A 19,779-nucleotide genomic window follows, 5' to 3' on the forward strand; every position below is an offset into this window, starting at 1 on the left:
AGCTTTCCATCTGCTTCTTGATCTCATATGAAATTCTGAACATCCTCCCTGTGAGCTATGGTTCTATTCCAGCATCTGGTGGTAGGGAAAAGGAATGCATCACTCTCTGGTTTATGTTTCCATTTTAGTTACTAAAAACAACAACAACAACAAAAAGGATAAAAATAGGAAGATTGTGTGTATAAATAAGGAACTAGTATGTTTCTCTCCACCGTTGGTACTCATCACTCCCTAATAGAGTTAACGATGAAACATATGCTACTAAGTTCAACTTAATCATTGAAGCCAAATTCTTCTTTTCATTTCTTTTTTTAAAAGTTGATGTTAAAATTGACACTTTGATTTAAACTACCTCCCGTGGCAGTAAGTACCATTATCCAGTCCAGCACTCATGATGCACCTAGTGTGTGCCAACACTATTTGTGGAATTAACCGTGAGTGAAGAAAATCTGCTTTATTTTTCTTCAATCCGCTTGAGTACTTCCAGACTCTTTGTGCTCTAAACAATCTTGGTATTCAGACTGGAACTGCAGAAAAAGTCCAGCAGTATGTGCAGCTTAACGCAGAGCAAAACAAGTGTTCTTTTTCCTTCTCTGTCTGGATATGGAAAATATATCATCTTATTCTCTAAAGAAAATAAGAGGTCAAGATTCATTTGTGATCAGCATACACACTGGGAAGCAAGAGTGTTTGGTATTCCTCTGCAAGAACTGTGTTTTAGGCGAAATAGCATTGCGCTAACAAAAAGTGTTCAGCGTGCACTGTTCTTTGTGCATAGGAGAGGAGTAACAAAAGCAACTGGTCTTTTGTGTTATCTCTGAGAGGGTCTGGAATGTGTGAGACATCTTAAACACTCAGCATCAGTATAATCAGGTTGGCTTGTTCACATTCTTAGCTCAGCCAAGGCAGAGTGATGGAGTATGTTAAAATAGACTCAGAGCAGGTGGCAATCCTTCCAAGTGATGTCATTTATTTATTTGCTGTGCGCTGAGCTTTTACATTGGTGATGGATAGAAAAGTTGCCTGGCACTTCTGATCGAAGCCTCTCAGGCATCAGAGATAAGGGCTGTCTTAACTGGCTCATCAACACAATCATTCCTGACGGGAATTGTGAGGACAATGAGTGTAATTGAAGCTGCAGGGTGAGGGAGGCAGGGTAAACATCCTGCAACTTGGAATACAGCCAGAATACTGCGGCTCACACTCCTTTGTGGAGAAAGAAATGTATCACTCCATAGTGATGCTCCCTTCATCTCACCTGAAGGACCTTCCTCCCCAGTCGTCCTCTGATTCTTTCCATCTTATCACCATGTTTTCAGTTTATTTCAAGAAACCTACAGCTAGATATAAGAATGCCAACTTTTTTTTAAAATATGTTTTGTATAAAAGAAATTTCATTGTTCATAAAACTAGATTTATATAGGATATATAAAGAGCAGAATAGATGAGATAGCCGGGTTATTGAATGATGAAGGGATTAAAGGATTTTTATTTTACAACTTAAAATTTTAAAGCGGACCGTTTGAGAACGGGAGAGCTGACAATCCTGCTTGAACAATGTGTGTTTATAGAGCAGGTGTTGTGTGAAGGACCGGTGCAGGAAATGAATGAAGTTGTCTTTCAACGTTTTTTATCTCAGTGGAATCTTGGGGAGCAAGAAGCAAAGTAGATCCTGAGCCAAGAGATGACAAGAGGACTTCTTCCTTTCTCTGGAAAATATGATGATTAAAAACAGATATCAGCTGTCTTTTGAGTTTTTTCTCTGCTGGACAACAAAGCTGCCAAGAAATGAGGATTCACAGATGGTGACACACACATCAGCCTCCCACAGCCATCCCAACCAGGCACAGCACCTCTCCGATTCAAATGCAGACGACATAACCTCAAACAGAAATCCTCTTCTCATGTGAAATGCTATAGTCTATGAAGGAACAAAGAAAAGAAGAGATTATGACTGTGATACCTTTTAGGTAAACTACCACAAATGACAAAGATTGAGAATGGCAATTCAGACTAAGAAAAAAAAATAGGTGTTAACTTGTGGTTTTGACCATATCCCATTTTCAGCACTTGTAATATAAAATGGAGCATAAACCTGTCCCTAACATGTGGAGAATCCAAAGCAAGGATTCAATGGAGAGCTACGTAGCATAGGTCTTTCAGTTCACAAACTGATCTTTCAGTCTATCATGACCAACATACCTTCTTAACACATCAATTAAAATTTCTATAAAATTTCTTTTCATACATATTTTTTCAAAAAACATATTAAATATGTTTTTGGAACCAAGGTGTTTATTAATTTGCCTTCTTGTAATACTAATGATTTAAAGAACTAAATATGGTATTGATATCTAAAATATGAATGTGAATTTTTTTAGTATCTTGCCTTCCGTCCATCTTTCTTTTCTTTTCCTTTAACCTTCCTTCGTTTCCTTGTTCTTTCCTTCCTTCATTTGTTCGATCATCCCTTCCTTCCTTCTTCCTTTTCCTCCCTCCCATTGCCTTTCCCTCCTCTCCCCCCACCTCTCTCCTTTTTTCTTTACTGTGGATCTCATGTAGCCCAGCCTGGGTTGGAACTTACTATGGAGCAGTGAAGGAGAATCTCGGAATTCTGATCCTCTGGCATCTTTTGACTTCTAGGATTACAGATTGATTGGTATGTGCCACCATGTTTTGTTTATGCAGTGCTGGGGGTCAAATTCAAGGCCTTGTGTGTTCTCAGTGGGCACCATACCAACTGCAATATACCCACCTTCAACACAAAATTAGAATTTATTTTCATACAAAATTATGTAAAAAGTTTCAACACTTGTTATTTTATTTTTGAGCACAGTTGTATTTCTTTATCTAGAAAATATACTTAAGCAATAACAAATACAGCTACTTTAATGAAAATCAAGTAAATATTACTAAATAATTTTATAAGCATAGGTCAATGTGAAGAATAAGAACCCTGCAGTTTATTACTAAACCTATCAATAAAAAAATTTAAAAATGTGCTTCAGTTGCTTTGTCCACCAGATTAGAAGACTATACTGAATTTGTGAGCACCGACAGACTCATAAAAGGGAACATATAATGGAGTAAGGCTCCAGGGGACTACAGAAGCATAATATTGCTGAGGGTGCTGAAAAAGCAGTGACCATGGAAGGAAAAACTACCTCAGTTGTTGGGTGACTTCATGAAGAGATTCTCTTGTAGTCCAACTTCCAGCATCCAAAGATTTGCAATGAACTTGGGCTTGCTTCCAGTAGTTACAGCAATCTAAGCAAATTCAATCTGCTGGATGGGAACAGAGCCAACGAAATCCACAGGCACCAGGCTATGCTAAAGTCAAGAGACTAGGGGAACCGTGGTTTGAAATTATATACAGCAGGGCCTCTTCAAGGAGTGAGATGGTCCAGGTAACAGAGCTCAGCCTCCATAGACAGCCCTGGGAAAACTCAGCAGGCTGGGCTGCTAGGTATCCAGCCAAGTGGGCTTGGGTGCAGAGCAATGCTCTGCATCCAGATGGCTATTGAAATAGAGAAAACAAAGCAGATGAATGGATATATACATACACCCAACTAATGCAACGGGTGTGAGAGGAATGCCATAATTCAGCAGGCAATACAGGAGTGACAAGAAGCATGTGGACCCTGATCCTCCTCATTGTAGATGGTCTAGCCATGTTTACAGAATGATGAGAATTGCTTTTAGCTTGGGTTAAGGATTAATCTTTGTATATGGAAAGGGCATTATAGGTGAGTAGCACTCAGGTAGACATGACTGAACAATATTATAAGGTGCTATGGTAGGAAAAATCTTTTAAATGCACATATGGATTTCTGAAAAAAAAATGACTTGGGTCAAATATATGGATGAAATTTAATTTCACTTTTACTGTGATGACATTTTGACCTTCTATTCATAGAAAAATTTTGCATGAAATCATTATATAAGTTTTTGTTATGAATTTCAAGTGGAAGGACAGGTAATGTTAATTTTGAAAAAAAAATAAACAATGCCTCTCAAGTTCCTTGAAACTGTGGTGGACAATACTTCTTCCAGAAGACAAGATTATTAACCAAAAATCTCAGTATCAGGAGTGGGACACCTCTCTATAACATATTGGTTAAGGAGGCCCCAGAGACCCCTGTGACAACACAGGCCATTACTATTTCTCTTGGATGCTCACCTTAAGGAGATAGTAAGATGCAATTTCTGAAGGCATTGCGGTCTTTGGACACAGGCTACAGACAACTCCAGCTGATAATAAATGGAGAGATTCCATCTGCCGGCTGGCGTTCACTGTGCCAAAGGGCCTATGTAGGTTGTTAGGAGAGCAATCATCAGTGGTTTTAACACTGCTGTGGGCCATACATGCTACAATACCAAACTCCCATTTCAAGAGAGGAAGTTAATGTGTAATACTGTAAACATGCTAAAAAAGCCCATGGCTAGGGAGGTCATAGGTCCTAGTGGAAAAACCTGCTACTATTATTTTCTTGATAATGAACATGTTGTCAACATGCCTTCCCAATGTCTGTGTTTATATCCACAGATTCATCTTACTGTTCATCTTACTCAGTAGGCAGCTATTTATTCCGAGTCTTATAAGCAGAGAATAAGTGACCTGAGTGCTCATCCCCAAAAGGTACATCTCTGTCACCACCTCAGGGAATGTCAGGGAAGGGGTGCAGAAGGAAGATAAGAGCCAGATGTTTGGGGGAGGGTCAAGAGATGCTCTGTCTTCTAGATGTAATATGAACTCACAGCAACTAAAAAGAAAAAAAAAGCCTCTACAAGATCAAGCCAGTCAACTTTCCAGTATGGGTGGGGAAAGGGGTTCATGAGGTTCATGAGACCCCACCCCTGGTTGAAGAGCTTTGACAGCAGATGGCTGCAGGAAGAGGGGGTGTAGTTCTTGGTATGTTACCCATGTTCTTACTGGGGCTTGTTGTTTTCAATCATTGGCTCCAATACAAATCAGTGGTCCTTACTGCGACATTTTCATACGTGTATATGCTTATAGGTTGTTCTTGTTCACACCTCTGCCCTGCCCACCACAGCGCCAGTTTCATAGACCTGTGCTTATGATTGTATTCACACCTCTCATCGCTCTGTTTCTCAATGACTTTTGTGGTGTGTGTGTGTGCGTGTGTGTGAGCATGTGTGTGTGTAGCTGTATGTGCATGTGTAAGTCAAAGTTTGCATTGGTTGTCTTCTTTTATCATTATCCACCTTACATATTCTTTCTTTGTTTCTTTCTTTCTTTTTTTTTTCTCTCTCTTATCTAGCAAGCAACAAAGTCTCTTACCAATTCAGCAAGACTACCTAAAGAGCAAGCTCCAGGGCCCACAATATCCCACCAGGCGTCTTATGTGGGTGCTGGGGATCCTAACACAGGACCTTATGCTTGTACTGTGAATGTTTTAAAAGCCACTCATGGGCTTTTAAGATCCTAAATCATCAATATTGTCTGAGGTTTTGTTTCATTTGTTTGTTCAAACTCCCCACCCCCCAGCTGCTGGCAATTCCATTCTTCCCACTCCTTTTTCTGTGATGTTCTCCAAGCCTTAAAGAAGGTTGTCTTAGTCACTAGCCTGTTGTTGGTGAGAAGACACCATGACCAAGGCAACGTAGAAAGGTTCAGATTTAAATGGGGCTCGTTTACAGTTTCAGGGAGCTCATTCATGACCATCATGGCGGGGAGTGTGTTAGTAGGCACACAGAATGCTGGAGAAGTACAGTTTGCTCCAAGCTTCTTCCTGGTGGCTCAGCAATGGGGGAGGAGCCAAAATGAGTGAGCAAGGTCCCTAGGTTTGTGAGTCCGCAGAGATAGCTCTCAGGGGAGAGTGTTACAACTCCACTGTATTCCAGGAAGAAAGAGGAATATAAAGGCTGTGGACAGTGACAGGGGGATATCACCTAATTTGCAATAAGAAGCATGCTCCAATCATAAGGCTCCGAGTATGTGCAGCAAGGGAGCCTTCTAGCAGGGATCTATGTCAGGGTTCAAGCTAAATATGTCTGTCTGGTTTAGAGACATCTTTCAGATGTCTCCAGGTCAGGGACATCCTCCAGAGAAGGCTGGGTAAAGAACAGGGAGCTTTGCTGGGGAGGGAGGAAGTGTGCATAGTGCCAAGCTTAGAAAGAAAGCTGCTAGGCTATGGCAGACAGTGACCGCTATCAGTCAGCAAAAGTCTCCCAACAGAGAAGTTGTTGAGAGTTCACATTTGATCAGTAAATTGAAGACTGAGAGAAAGAGACTGGGCCTGTCCACCCCCAGTGACACCCTCCTCCAACAAGGCCACACCTCCTGATTCTTTTCAGTTTCATCAACTTTGGACCCCAAATGTAAACATATTTGCCTATCCCAGGGCCACAGAGGTGATGTAAATATTCTCTTTAGGGCTTAACAGTCACTTATGCTCAACACCTTGACCAATTATGAGTCTCAGTATTAACAGCTACCTTCTACTAAATGAAGCTTTTCTGACCAAGTTCAATGGCAGGACTAACTTGTGGATATAAACGTAAATATTTAGAAGACAGTTCAACAACCTGTTAGTTTAGGAAAAAAGAGCATTAGTATATAACCAGCCAGGGCTTGTAACCAGATTTACAGCAGGACTCAAATCCAATCAGAAAGAGATCTGTTACACCATGCCCATAATAGTCATGTCATTATTGCACTGGTGGGCACTTCCGGCTTGGCAAGTTGATACAGTGTGAGACTGCTGATGACTTTTCTTTGAAGCAGTCTGCATTGCATAGCTTTATGAAGCTAAATCTATCTAGCAGGGAGAAGGTTCTAGGTCATTTCCAGTGTGATATCTCTATTTTCTGCTTCCAGGGTGTACGGTGTCTTCAGCCATAGGGTCTCGCCATCCAGTTCTGATAGACAACCAAGAGTAATGCCAATAGTCTATATTTCCTTGTGGGCCTCTGATTTTTTGAGACGAGTTCTCACTGTGTAGCCTTGGCTGGTCTGGAAACCTGGCAATCCTCCCACTTCATTTTCTCAAGTGCTAAGTTTACAGGCATGTGCTACCATTCCTAACTACCAAATCAACAATGTTGTCTTTATATACGCAGGAGCTGTGTAGTCACTTAGATTTGGGGATGTTGTGCTTTAAAAATGAGCAATAATAAGTGAACCATAAGAAGTTGGAATCATTTTTACTCCTTTCCTCAAATAATATTTTAGATCCAGGGGCTGACTCAAGTTAGGAAATGACTTCTTTTAGGAAAATGCTTTGTTGGGAGATGTATTTTGATGATATTGGGGAAAACAATTTGACTTCAACTGCAGTTTCCTATTATTTTGTGACGATATCCTTTACAAAAGAACTACTCAATCTTCCTTTACAAATACACTGTTCTCTAGAAATTATTCTTTTAGCAGTCAGCGTCTTAAAATATGTGTTGGATCTGAAGACTGTTGTGCATGTGTTTAAAAAATATGTTTGGTATGATAACTTTAAAAAATACACTTATACATAGTAATTCTTAATTCCAAATATGACATTTACAGGTAAATGGGTGGAACTAGAAAATATGCTAAGTGAGGTAACCAAGACTCAGAAAGACAAACAGTGTCATGATTTCATTATCTCTGCAGCTGAATAGAATTCCAGGGTGTATATGTACCAAATTTTCATTATTCATTCACCAGTTGAAAGACCATTACAGAAATCCACAGCTTGTTAAAATTATGGAGAACAACTGACTGTAGGGTACCTAGACTTAGTTAATACATCTGCAATGAAAACCCTACATCCAAAGCGGAGGAAACATTGGGGAACATGAAGCAGAAAGACTGTAAGAACCAGAAGAACAGACACTTGCTGTAAGGTAAGAGTCTTCTATACATGGTAGGGAAGTTGTGTACCCATAAAATCTCAGAAATATGATCACCTAAACAAGACACGTCCATTGACAACATCAGTTAACTTGTCAACATGAATGGGGTTAATCATCACAGGACTCGACCGTAGATGAAGAACCATAGGCAATTAATGGCTTCTCAGAGAGGGAGAATCAGTCTTTTCTAGGGACAAGCCCCCTGAGAGGGTATCCAGTTCAAGCAACCAGTCCTAAACACACACACACACACACACACACACACACACACACACACACACACAAATGAACAACATTAAATGGACTCTACTGTGTGTGTGTGTGTGTGTGTGTGTGTGTGTGTGTGTGTGTGTGTGTAAAACAAAGATTGAAGAAGAGGTTGTGAATTTGAGAAGGGGGGCACTGGAAGAGTTGGAGGGGGAAAGGAAGGGATGGAAATGATGTACATCCAATATTTATGTATGAAAGTCTCAAATATATATTTCAAGCAAAAACAAAAGGTAATAAAACAAGGACTGGAGATACAGTTCAGTGATGTAGGATTTCCCTAGCATGTCCAAAGCCTGGGTTCAATCCCTAGCATTGGCAACAGCAGCGGCAGCAACAACAACCAAACTATCCACAGTATTAAGATTATTTTTTAATGTTTTGAATTAATATTGCTGAATAATTGTTTCCAGAACCTTGGCAAGCTTCCCAGGCATAGATAACCATATTTTCTTTCTTTGTTATCTGGTGTTACTGTTATAAAGCATATTTTAAGAGACAACCTGAATCAGGCAAACAGATAAGAAATGTAAGTGCTGTATCTTTATATATACATTATATTCTTTAATCTCTATATCTGGTCTGAAGGCAAAAGGCTAATTTTTCTCAATGTAACTGGTTCATAAGGTAGCCCTTGATGACTGTCAGTGGCTAATGGCACCATCCTGCTTCTCTCTTAGTACTAGATTAAGATAAAAATCTTTCAACAGTGGTAGTTCCTGTGCTGGCAGAATAAGAGAGTCTTCATTTGATCTTTGTGAACCTACTACCATTCCTCTAGTATTTCTATCATTTTAAAAGTTTTCCAAATGCTTGGATACCTGTAAGTGAACATTCATTTCTCAGTTCAAATTTTTTCAAAACTTTTATGCATGAGTCCTGTACTTAACATCATTTCCATGCTTCAGTTTCCCCCTCCTACTCCTCTTGTATCTCCCCCAATTCCCTTTCAAATTTATTATCTCTTCTTTAACCCTAGAAGAGCTGCATTGGAATGATGGACCCCACAAGATGGAGGAAGAGAGGACAGGGGCAAGTCTAGTGGTTTCTCCTTGGCTTTCCCTGCAATGATTACCCCATTCGTTGGTGGAGAGGCTGTCTTTGTAGCCATCTGGCAGTAACTTCTCTTCTCAACCTAACCCAAGTCCTTCAGAGTCCCACATATTAACAGCATTTCTTATGTTTAGGATCGTGTGAAATTTCCCTATCTACATTGGAATGTCAGATGGTGGTGTAGTTATGCAGGTCTTGTTTTGGTAGATTTTACAGGCTCAGCGCCCCTATTCCATCAAGAGGAAACTATCTAGCAACAATCTTGCTTGTCCTCTGGTTCTAAACATTTCATTGTTTCTTCTACCATGTTTCCTGAGCTTTAGGTGTATGGGGTTGCATTATATATATATATATATATATATATATATATATATATATATATATATATATATATCAGCTGGAGCTGATAAACCATAGTCACTTATTCTCTGCATTTCTATCAGTTAAAGATCTCTGTCATAGTCTCCTGTTGCAGGCATAATTAATAATAATTAGAGATGAGAATCAAACTTATCTACAGGAATCATTAATAATAATTAGAAATGAGAGCCATACTTGTCTGCTGATGTAAGAACAAACATTTACAACAGTTAGAAATTATACTGGTTTCGGAGAATGACAGTAGTAGATATATATCAAAGGCAAAGCACTGGGGAAACTGTTCAGCAAATTGTGCTGTAATAATTAAATATCTATGTTTTAAATTTTGTTAACCACATCTTATACTTTTACAAAAATGAAGACTTCACTATAAAGCTTTCTAATTTCAAACTCTAAAACATCTAGAAGAAAATAGATGAAAATCCTTTGTGAGCTTGGATTGGGCAAATTTTCTTCCATGTAATACAAATAGCTTGCACCAAACAAAAAAAAAAATAAGACTTGGCCCAAATTAATAATGTCTGATCTTTGGAAGACCCTGCTAAAAGAGTGAAAGGAATCTATGGGATGAAAATAATTTGTGGAATGAGAAAAACTCTCTACAAATTACATTTATAATAAAGACACATGTAGAATAAGGAAATCTCAAAATGCAATACGAAGAAATCACCGAGCCCTTGGAGATGGAGACAGGCTGATCAGAAGTTTAAGAGCATCCTTAGCTAAACGAGAATTTTGAGGCCAGCCTGCATTGCATGAAACCTCGTCTCAAAGAAAACCAAAGTATCAAAAAGCAACAATATTAATCCCAGCATTTGGAGTGCAGAGGCAGGTGAATTTCTGTGAGTTGAAGGTGAGTGTGTTCTACATAGTAAATTTCAAGACAGCCAAGGCTATATAGAGAGACCCTGTCTCAAAAAAAGAAAGAAAAAAGAAAGGAAGGAAGGAAGGAAAGAAGGAAGGAAGGAAGGAAGGAAGGAAGGAAGGAAAGAAAGGAAAGGAAGGAAGGAAGGAAGGAAGGAAGAAAGGAAGGAAGGAAGGAAGGAAGGAAGGAAGGAAAGAAGGAAGGAAGAAAGAAAGGCATCTGGTCACCATCATGATGACCAATAAAATGAAGACATTTTTTTTTTCAGGGGTGGAAGAAGCCTCAAGTATTCTCTTTTTCTCTTATATTCTTCCACAATTTCTACATATATAATATACTTTGATCATATTCTCTATTTATCTCCTCTTATCGCTCTGCTCTCCCACTCCTATACCCAACCGCCTGTTTTATACAAGTCCCCTGCTTATTTTCATACCTTTTCTGTGTGTGTGTGTGTGTGTGTGTGTGTGTGTGTGTGTGTGTGAGAGAGAGAGAGAGAGAGAGAGAGAGAGAGAGAGAGAGAGAGAGAGAGAGAGAGAGAGAGAGAGAGAGAGAGAGACTGAATTTCATTAGGCTGGCCTCCATGCTTCCCAGTGGCTACATTAGGGGATTATGACTTCCCTTCTTTTAGTAACCATTGACTACCTAGAGTTCTCCAGGGAAGGATAGGGCCTTATGAAAAGAATGTTGACGGGCCCAGTTTTGAGTAGACAGTCACCACTTCTGTGAGTTTTGGGGTGCAACAGCCATGTTCTACTCAGAAGCCAGTGTTTCACAGCATCGCCCCCTCCCCATCTGTCAGGGTGTCACCTTCTTTTTGCCCCCTCTTCTGTGAGGTTTCCGGAGCCTTGGGAGGGGTGTGATATAGACGTCCATTTAGGGACTAGCACTTAACAGGTATTTATTCTCTGTACTTCAGCTTGGTGTGAGTTACTCCCTTCACTGCTGCCCACTGTAGAAAGGAGCTTCCCTAACCCAGGTTGGCAGCAACACTAATCTATAGTCAAGATATTCAGGGATATTTTTATCTTAAGGACCCCATGTGTCATTGCAGATTTTATATGGAAATGGTCATGCAAGAAAGGATGTGGTCAGCCATTAAGATCTGAGAAGCAAGGAGATTGAGACCACAGTCGTCCAATCATGAGTACCGAATTCTGCCATCAAAGTGAATGAGTTTAGAAATGGGTTCTTCTCTAGATCTCTGGCATAAGCCCTAGGGTATCTATACTCTAACTCAAACCTAGGGAGATCTTGAGCTAAAAACCAGGATGAATCATGGTGTATTAAGATCAGTGAGCTAATAAGTCTGTGCTATTGTAAACAGGTCAAAAAAAAAAAAAAACCAAAGAGAAATATAGGTTAATGCAGTGAGCTCCTCGACCAGCGAGGAAGAACGACCACCACTCGAGTCAGTCCGTGATTGAGTCAGTCCGTGATTGGATCCCGCCAGAATGCGAACACGGGGAGCCACGGGATAGGCTGAGGACATAGAGCCAATTACCACATACGCGCATGCGCTGGCCTCCGGACACATAGTCCTAGGAGCATAGCCAAATATGGAGTTGTTTACAGTGCCATCTTAGAATGGCGGCTCCCCACAGGTTAATGATTTGAATGGACATATCACCAAAGAACATGTGTAGATTAAATATTGACACAAGATTCTGAACATCCTATGTATTATTTAAATGAGAATTGAAACTGTAGTGCAATGCTATGATACATGGACTAGAAAATCTAAGTCTAAAATTAAGTTACAGATGCTTGTGAGAATGTAAAATGGTCTACTTAGGAAAACAGTTTAGCAGTTTCTGAAAACATTAAACACTGCTGACCAAATGTCCCAGCCACCCCACTCCTACATATTTACCCAGGAGATAAGAAAGCATATGTCTGTACAAAGAGTGCTACAAATGTTCATAGCATTGTTGTTTATAGCAGCTGAAGGCTGAAATTACAATGTTCAACAGTTGGCTAAAGGAACTATGGTGCAGCTACAGAATAGGATACTTGTCAGAAATAAAGATATGAAATCCAGTGCATCTCGAGCTAGAAGGCAGTCTTGGCTATACAATGAGACTTCAGATATATATGTGTGTGTGTGTGTGTGTGTGTGTGTGTGTGTGTGTGTGTGTGCAAAAAATCCATAAGATAGTCCTCGATGGCAGTCTGTGACAAATGGCACCACGAGTGCTTGCCTCTCCACATTAGATTGGAAGAAAAAAAATTCAACAGTGGCAATCCATGTGCTGGCAGAACGAGAGAAGCCTCATATTATCAGAATGAATTCACTATCATTTCTATAGTATTTCTATCCTTGGATCTCAAATAATTACATAGGCTAAAATAAGCCAGTCAAGAGGAAAAAATGCATTTTGTGTTATTTCCATTTGTATAAAGTTCTAGAAAATGCCATGTACTGGTTACCTTTCTATTGCTGGGACAAGACACTATGACCAAGCCGAATTATTAAAGAAAGCATTTAATTTGGCTTATGGTTTCAGAGGGTCAGAATCCATGACTACAGAGCAAAGGCATTTCAGCAGGAACCCCTGAGAACTCACATCTTGATCCACTGCAGGAAGCAGAAAGACACATTGGGAATGAGGCTTTTGAAGCCTTGAAGCTTGCCCCATGATACACCTCCTCCAACAAGGCATGCTTCCTAATCCTTCCCAAATATTTCCACCAAATGGGGAGAAGTATTTAAACTTATGTGCCTGTAGTGCTTTGAGTAGGAATAGCGCCCATAGGTTCATGTGTTTGAATGTTTGGGCCATAGAGAGTGCCACTATTAGGAGGTGTGGCCTTGTCAGAGGAAGTGTGTCGCCATGGGCTTTGATGTCTTAAATGCTCAAGCCACACCCAGTGTGATACACAGTCTCCTGCTGCTTGTGGGTCAAGATACAGAACTCTCAGCTCCTTCTCCAGGACCATGTCTGCCTGCAAGCTGCCATGTCCCACTGTGATGATAATGGACTAAAACTCTGAAACTATAGGCCAGGCCCAATTAAATATTTTCCTTTATAAGAGTTGCCATGGTCATGGTGTCTCTTCACAGCAATGGAAACTCTAACTAAGACAGTGTCCATAGGAATCATTCTCATTCAGACCATTACATGTGAATTCATCTGCAGTGACAAAGAGATTAGTGGTTGTCTGTGTACCATGTTTACAATATAAATCAGAGGAGACACTTGGCCCAGCCTTCACTGGCAATGAGTAATAAGCATTATGGCCAGCACTGGCAGGGATTAACATAGGCCATAGAAAGAAGAGAGTGCCTTATCCCAGGTTCTTCAATGGTGCTTACCTTCAAATGGCAAACTCAGTGTCTTCTTCACCGTTTGTTCACTTCAATCCAAGGTCTGATTCTCTGCAACCCAGTGCCAAGAAAATTAAGATCTTAGCTTCACATCTTTCATTGTACACAATCTATTTCATTAAATTGTATATTTTGGAACAGGTCTTCAAAACATATGAAGATGATTTTACTTCATAAGTTAAGTTTTAAATACTTCTGTACTTAAAAATTTGCAAAAGCAATAGGTTAAACAGGGCAAAAAAGATGAAAGTATTTGGACAAACACAAGACAATAGAAGTACATGTAAGTCTGTAAGTATGTAAGTCACTTACTTACTACACTAAGTGACAGTTTTACAAATTAGAACACTTAATTTTTAAATAGGGAACTTAATAAATCTATTGTAAAAGTTTTAAATACATTGATTTTTTTTCTGTTGCTTATAATCACCTTAATGGATGAAAATATAATTTTAGCATTTCTAAGAATATAAATAATAAAAATTTATCAATTTGCAGTTAATCTAAAATAGATTGATTGGACATGTCTTAGGTACAAATTTATAATTTTTTATACATAATGATAACATAAAGCTTTTAGAGGTAGTGTAGAATATGGATTATGTATAGTCTCTTCAAGTTTCTGTATTATATTCGGAGACAATGACACAAAAGTGACTTTTAAAAAAGACATTCATAAAAAAAACCAAAAAGACATTCATGCCAGGCATGGTGGCACATGCCTTTAATCCCAGCACTTGAGAGGCAGAGGCAAACAGATCTCTGTGAGTTCTAGGCCAGCTTGGTCTACAAAGCAAGTTCCAGGACAGTTAGAGTTATTACACAATGAAACTCTGTCTTGAAAAACCAAATCAACCAACCAAACAAACAAAAGGGCATTCATAATACTTTATCTAAAATGAACTGAGGAAATGTAGAAGAGGTAGAATATTGATATACTTTGAGCATCTTGGCTTTCAAAAGTTCCTTCCCTTGATTCATAAGAAAATTGTGACCACCTGAATAGGAGAATGAACAACATGATTGTATTGTACTGATGAATAATTTTCAGAGACTTTGTGACTTACAAATGTCAGTGTCACTACTCAGAGGCTGCAAGGCCATGGGCCATTGACTAAATCCATGTGTGACTCTATTTCCTCATGTAGCTCTCTTGGATTAGCGAGATAATAAACATAAGGTGCTCAGGACAATGTCTAATAACTAAAAATACTCAGTAGTTGGATGCTGTTTTATAAATAAAAGCAAGTTATGCAGAATCCCTGCAGGTCAGAGGAAATGACTCATGACTAAGCTTTGACCAGTGAGGGAATGTTGGCAACTGGCTTTCATGTGAGCCTCCTGGTAAGGGACACAGGAGGGAAGCCTACAGCCTGGAGGCCCTCACAGCCTAGGCTCTTCTGTCTAAAAGAGTAGCCCTTAGTCACAGCCACTAAGAAGAAATATAAGAAAACTAAAAAATGGTAGAAGACTGCATGTAAGTCTGTAACGGTGTAAGACCACTTAGACTTGTAAAAAGTAAAGCAAACTAAAAGTTTAATTCTACAGTCTGTTCTATCCAGATTTCAATGGCTGTGTGTCGTTGAGATCTGGATGGTGTATCTCAATAGCTACCATACTAGACAGCACAAATGCAAATTCTTCGTTGTAGAAAGCTGCAAAAATGTTGCCTTTAAAGGTCCATACTGGACTGAATATCACAGGCAAAATTCATGACTAACCTTTATCTAAACATTCTCATTCAAACGAATTTTCCCTGTAGCCTCAATTCTTTATCTTACTGAAATCAAGACTGATTGAAACTGTTAGGCAAGATTCTAAGCAATTCTCAAGCTGTTATTGTACTATTTATCACTGTTTATACCAGTACGTGTGAATACATTTCGAGAGATTCTGTGGAGGAGGTTGTCTATCCTGGCTTTTCTATATAGCTTCTGAATCCTATGAGTACCTTCAGCATCTCTGTAATTTTCCCTAGCTGGTTATTAACATGGAATTTATACTCCCCTCCTCTTCATCCCCACCCTTACTTTCTCCAAACTGGAGGCTGGGAGAAGGGTGAAATTCTTAAAGTGATCATTATTTTGGTGGCAGCTGGTTCTTAACAGTCTTGCTTTTGTGACAGAGGAGACAGGATTTGTTTCTGTGGTTGCGCTGTCCTAATTATATTCCTAATGGATCCCGAGTCGGAGGATGGAGCAGGGTTGCACACTGTCACGTCTGCAGGGCAATGCTTTAGGATAGGCTGGGCGACATCTCATGGTACCACGTGTAGCCAATGCTTTTGCTGTCGTTAGTTAACCACGCAGCCTGTGTGCCTCTTTCTATTCCCTGACCCACATTTCATCCATGCTAGGCTGTTTTTCTCCTGCAGTGTTGTTTCCTGAGCAAAACCCAGAGCTTGTGAGTGCCCCAGCAGAGAGCTCTGTTCTGTCCTCCCTGAACAGGTAGTTCACCTGCTGGGCCAGTGTTTTTCCACTACCTAGTCAATCCGTTAAGATTTTAGCGGGAGATTCCTGTCTACCTTTACAGAAAACATGTGGGGGTTGTAATTACTTTAGCCTACTGCAACTATTGAATTGGGAAGAGTAAAGAAGAGGTGCAAATCTTCTGTTCATAAATAACCAAATCTGCGGGCATTTTTACAAAGCATTCTGTGTATGTAGTGCAAAGAGAATTTATGTGCCACATTTCACCCTTGGCACACTTTCCAAATGAATTGTTCAAAGAGAAGTTATATTAGGACAAATAGAAACGACGGCTAACACCAGATGTGGATTTTTAGTTAATATTTATGCAACACCCAAAGGGAAGATGGGATTGCACAATAAACTAAAAATGTCTTAGGCAAATAAGGAAATCTTTACCCCGAGGAACTGGCACCGCAAAGGTATGAATTATACAACAAAGGACCGGGAATGCAGAACAAATGTAGGCTAGGTCTGGTCGACTATAAAATGGAATTCATTGAGGAAGTGGTGAGGTAGCAGATGTGTGGGACCTACTCAGGAAAATAAGGGCTTAGCACTTTTTTGGCCAGTCTTGTGTCTAAGGTAGACAGCTTAAGCCAACCAGCCTAATTTTTTTTTTTCAACTGTGGAGAACTCCAGTAGCCTTAAATAAATGATCTATAAATTCAGAACTGAGGCTGCAACAGTCTCACTCACCCTGGGTAAATGCATCTTAATAAACCTAAAAAGAGCTATGTGATCTTAAATGATCTTCAGGGATAGTGATGACATGTTTAATCCGATTTTCCCTCTCTAGTTGTTCAAGGAAGGTAGAAAATGCAAGCGTTGGCTGCTTCTCAGCCCTTGGAGACCAGTAGCAAGAGCTCATACCTTAATGCACAGAAAGGATACAGAGACCCATGTTAAAGTATAATAGAATTTGTGTTACGAGTAACTGGATTCTTTTTCAAACACAGCAGGATGTCCAGTCTTCCATTTATTAAGAATCTGGAGATGTACCATTTTATGGCGTATCTCATTTCCTCAGGCTTTCAGTTCAGTGGAGTTGGGGTAGTGGTGGAGGAAGACAGGCATGTTTTTTAAGACTACTGGAGCTTTGGAATGGAGAGATGCTCACAAGATTTTAGCACTCTGAACCCAAAGCTCTCGAGCATTTTTAACTCAATAAATTTTAGGGAAAAAAAGCTGTCCTTACATGATTTCCCACCATGGATCTTCCTGAGGAAGTTATGATGTACTTAAGAAATGTCAACCTACTCTATCCCTCCTGCTTTCGATAAGTCCCTGTCATCTTTAACACAGACATCATATCAGTTTCTTCTTCCTGATGAATATTTGTGGATTTTCAAGTTTTTTTTTAATAAATAATTCCACATAAATACTCATATTGCTCATTTGCTAGCAGTATTTGTTTTCTTATTAGGTTTCTTTTACATGTTGAGATGCTTCATGGTCTGGGCACTATGTAGACAAGTTTCCTAGCTTCAATTCAAGTGGTAATTTAAGATACAAGTGTGTACTAAGATACAAATTAAGATACAAGTGTGTACTAAGAAGGAAGTAATATCGGGTGATAGATAAAGGAGTGTGTGAGTGTGTGTGTGTGTGTGTGTGTGTGTGTGTGTGTGTGTGTGTGTGTTATAAAGTACTAGATAGAAAGTTTGAAGTAATAGCATGTGAAAAAAAAGTACCTGATGGTGGAAAGTAGTCAAAGAATGTCTGGGGAGAAGACATTTCCAGGAAGAAGAGAAAAGAAGGTTCTAGAGAAGATGTGTATATGGTACATAGACGAACACATTGCGAAGATGGGGAGGGCCAAATGAGCCAGAATGAGAGTTTTTATTCTATGTGCACCAGGAAGTAACTATAATACACGCTTGAGCAGAGAGATTGAATTTCAAGCTGCTTGTCGGGTACCTCAAGTAAATGCTTGGAGTAGGGGCTGTAGATGTAGAAATGAGACCATTTACAAGGCCACTAGATTAATTCCTGCAGGAGATAACAATAGCTTGGACTAACACTGGGACAGTGTGGGTGTGGTGGTATTTATTTGGGAGGTGAATATCTAGGTTTTAGGTAAGAAGTAAAAGAAGACGTTGGAAACCGTAACAGCTAACTTCTTGTGGCACTTTTCCTTCTCGATGCTTTATATGGTAACTCATCGAACCAAAAGAACATTTATAAAAATGAGGTATGAGGAGGGTGACTGGCCCCAGCTTCCCCAAATAACGAACAGCTGAGTTGATATTCAAACCCAGGTATCAGACTCATGTGTGTATTCCTCCCCCTGGGCGCCAGGATCCAACATCAATATATAATCCCAGGAGAGAGACAGAGAGGATCCGAATGGACCAATTGATAGGATTTAAACAACAACAACAAAACCCCACAGTATATAGGGGAACATGCAAAATAGAAATCACCGTCTTTAATGTATTATTTGAGAATTTCCTACATGCGTATAATGTTTTGGTGAAATCCAAATTTGCCTGTTGGAGATAGAACACTTTTATACAGTGTGTAAAAGATTTCCTTGGAAAGTCTGACATCTTTGCTCGGCGGGCATTCAAACTTTTCAGGTCGCTGCCACACACCTGAGGGCTCCAGTTTCTTTTAGTACCTTTGAAGAGCTAGCAGGTCAGGTGCGGCTCTACCCGGTGGGGACAAGTCAGCCCTGCACGAGGGACGAAGGACTGGTTTTCCATGCCCTGTAGCTTCCCCACAGCAGGGGGCGCTGCAGTAGTGTTCATTGTGGTCCACGGGAGGCAGCCACCAGTCCAGTAGTAAGAGAGGGGACCAGGCAGGAAGGAGGGGTGGCAGACAGCCCTCGGACCTCTTTGGTCTTGCAGCTTTAGTACGCAGGGCTCTTTCTGCCCAGACCATTCTTCTACACCGTATTTCATCATGTTGGATGCCTTCCATCCAGTCTTGCATCCGGGCGGAAAGGAAAAGGGCATTAGCTTTCTCCTTTGCTGGATGTAAGGATGGCGCTGTAGAGGGTTGCACTAGCGTGGGGGGTGGGGTGGGGGGTCCTCTCGTCTATGTTCTCAGAGTCAGCCTGACAGTCCTGATCCACGAAAGACACCCCAGCCCCCTCAATCTCTGAACAGCCCATGTGTGCGCATTTCTTACCTTCTAGCCTCTCCCCTTTCATTTTCCTGGATCGCTTTTCATAATCTCACCGCGGGACACGTGTCTCCCCATTGACATTAATGTCGACGGTGGTGGTGGCGTGGCCTCAGAGTGGAACTCTGCTTCCTAAACACTCCCCCCCGACACACACACCAACCCCCAGCTCTTCAACAGGCCCTCCCATTCCAATTCAGCTCACGCACCGTGCACGCGGGCAATAGATCTTTAGTGGCAACCGAGGCTGCCAGCGCTCGCCAAACCTGTTCTACCTCTCAAGTGTCCCCAGAAGTCTCTCCAGCTGACCAGATCTTTGCCTGACAGCTCTTGGCACCGCGCGCTTGGCTAGCGATCTAGTGGGTGCCAGGCGCCTCCAGGCACCACCGGCCCAAGCCATCGACTCCTCCTGTCGCCTTTCTCCTCCATTTCCCCTG

At 40.5% G+C, this 19,779-nt stretch overlaps 1 long non-coding RNA gene across 2 annotated transcripts; it reads right to left on the reverse strand.

Moving 5' to 3' along the window:
- Positions 1-584: 584 nt before the first annotated feature.
- LOC119086197 lies at positions 585-8,070 on the reverse strand. Of its 2 annotated transcripts, XR_005089434.1 has the most exons (4): positions 3,165-8,070; positions 2,585-2,755; positions 1,854-1,921; positions 585-1,709 (listed from the first exon to the last, which is right to left on the reverse strand). It is a non-coding gene; the product is annotated as an uncharacterized LOC119086197 (long non-coding RNA). The 2 variants fall into 2 exon arrangements; XR_005089433.1 differs by having other exon boundaries at positions 585-1,921.
- Positions 8,071-19,779: the final 11,709 nt, after the last annotated feature.

The sequence above is a fragment of the Peromyscus leucopus genome, chromosome 18 (assembly GCF_004664715.2).
Source record: "Peromyscus leucopus breed LL Stock chromosome 18, UCI_PerLeu_2.1, whole genome shotgun sequence".
Taxonomy (NCBI): domain Eukaryota; kingdom Metazoa; phylum Chordata; class Mammalia; order Rodentia; family Cricetidae; genus Peromyscus; species Peromyscus leucopus.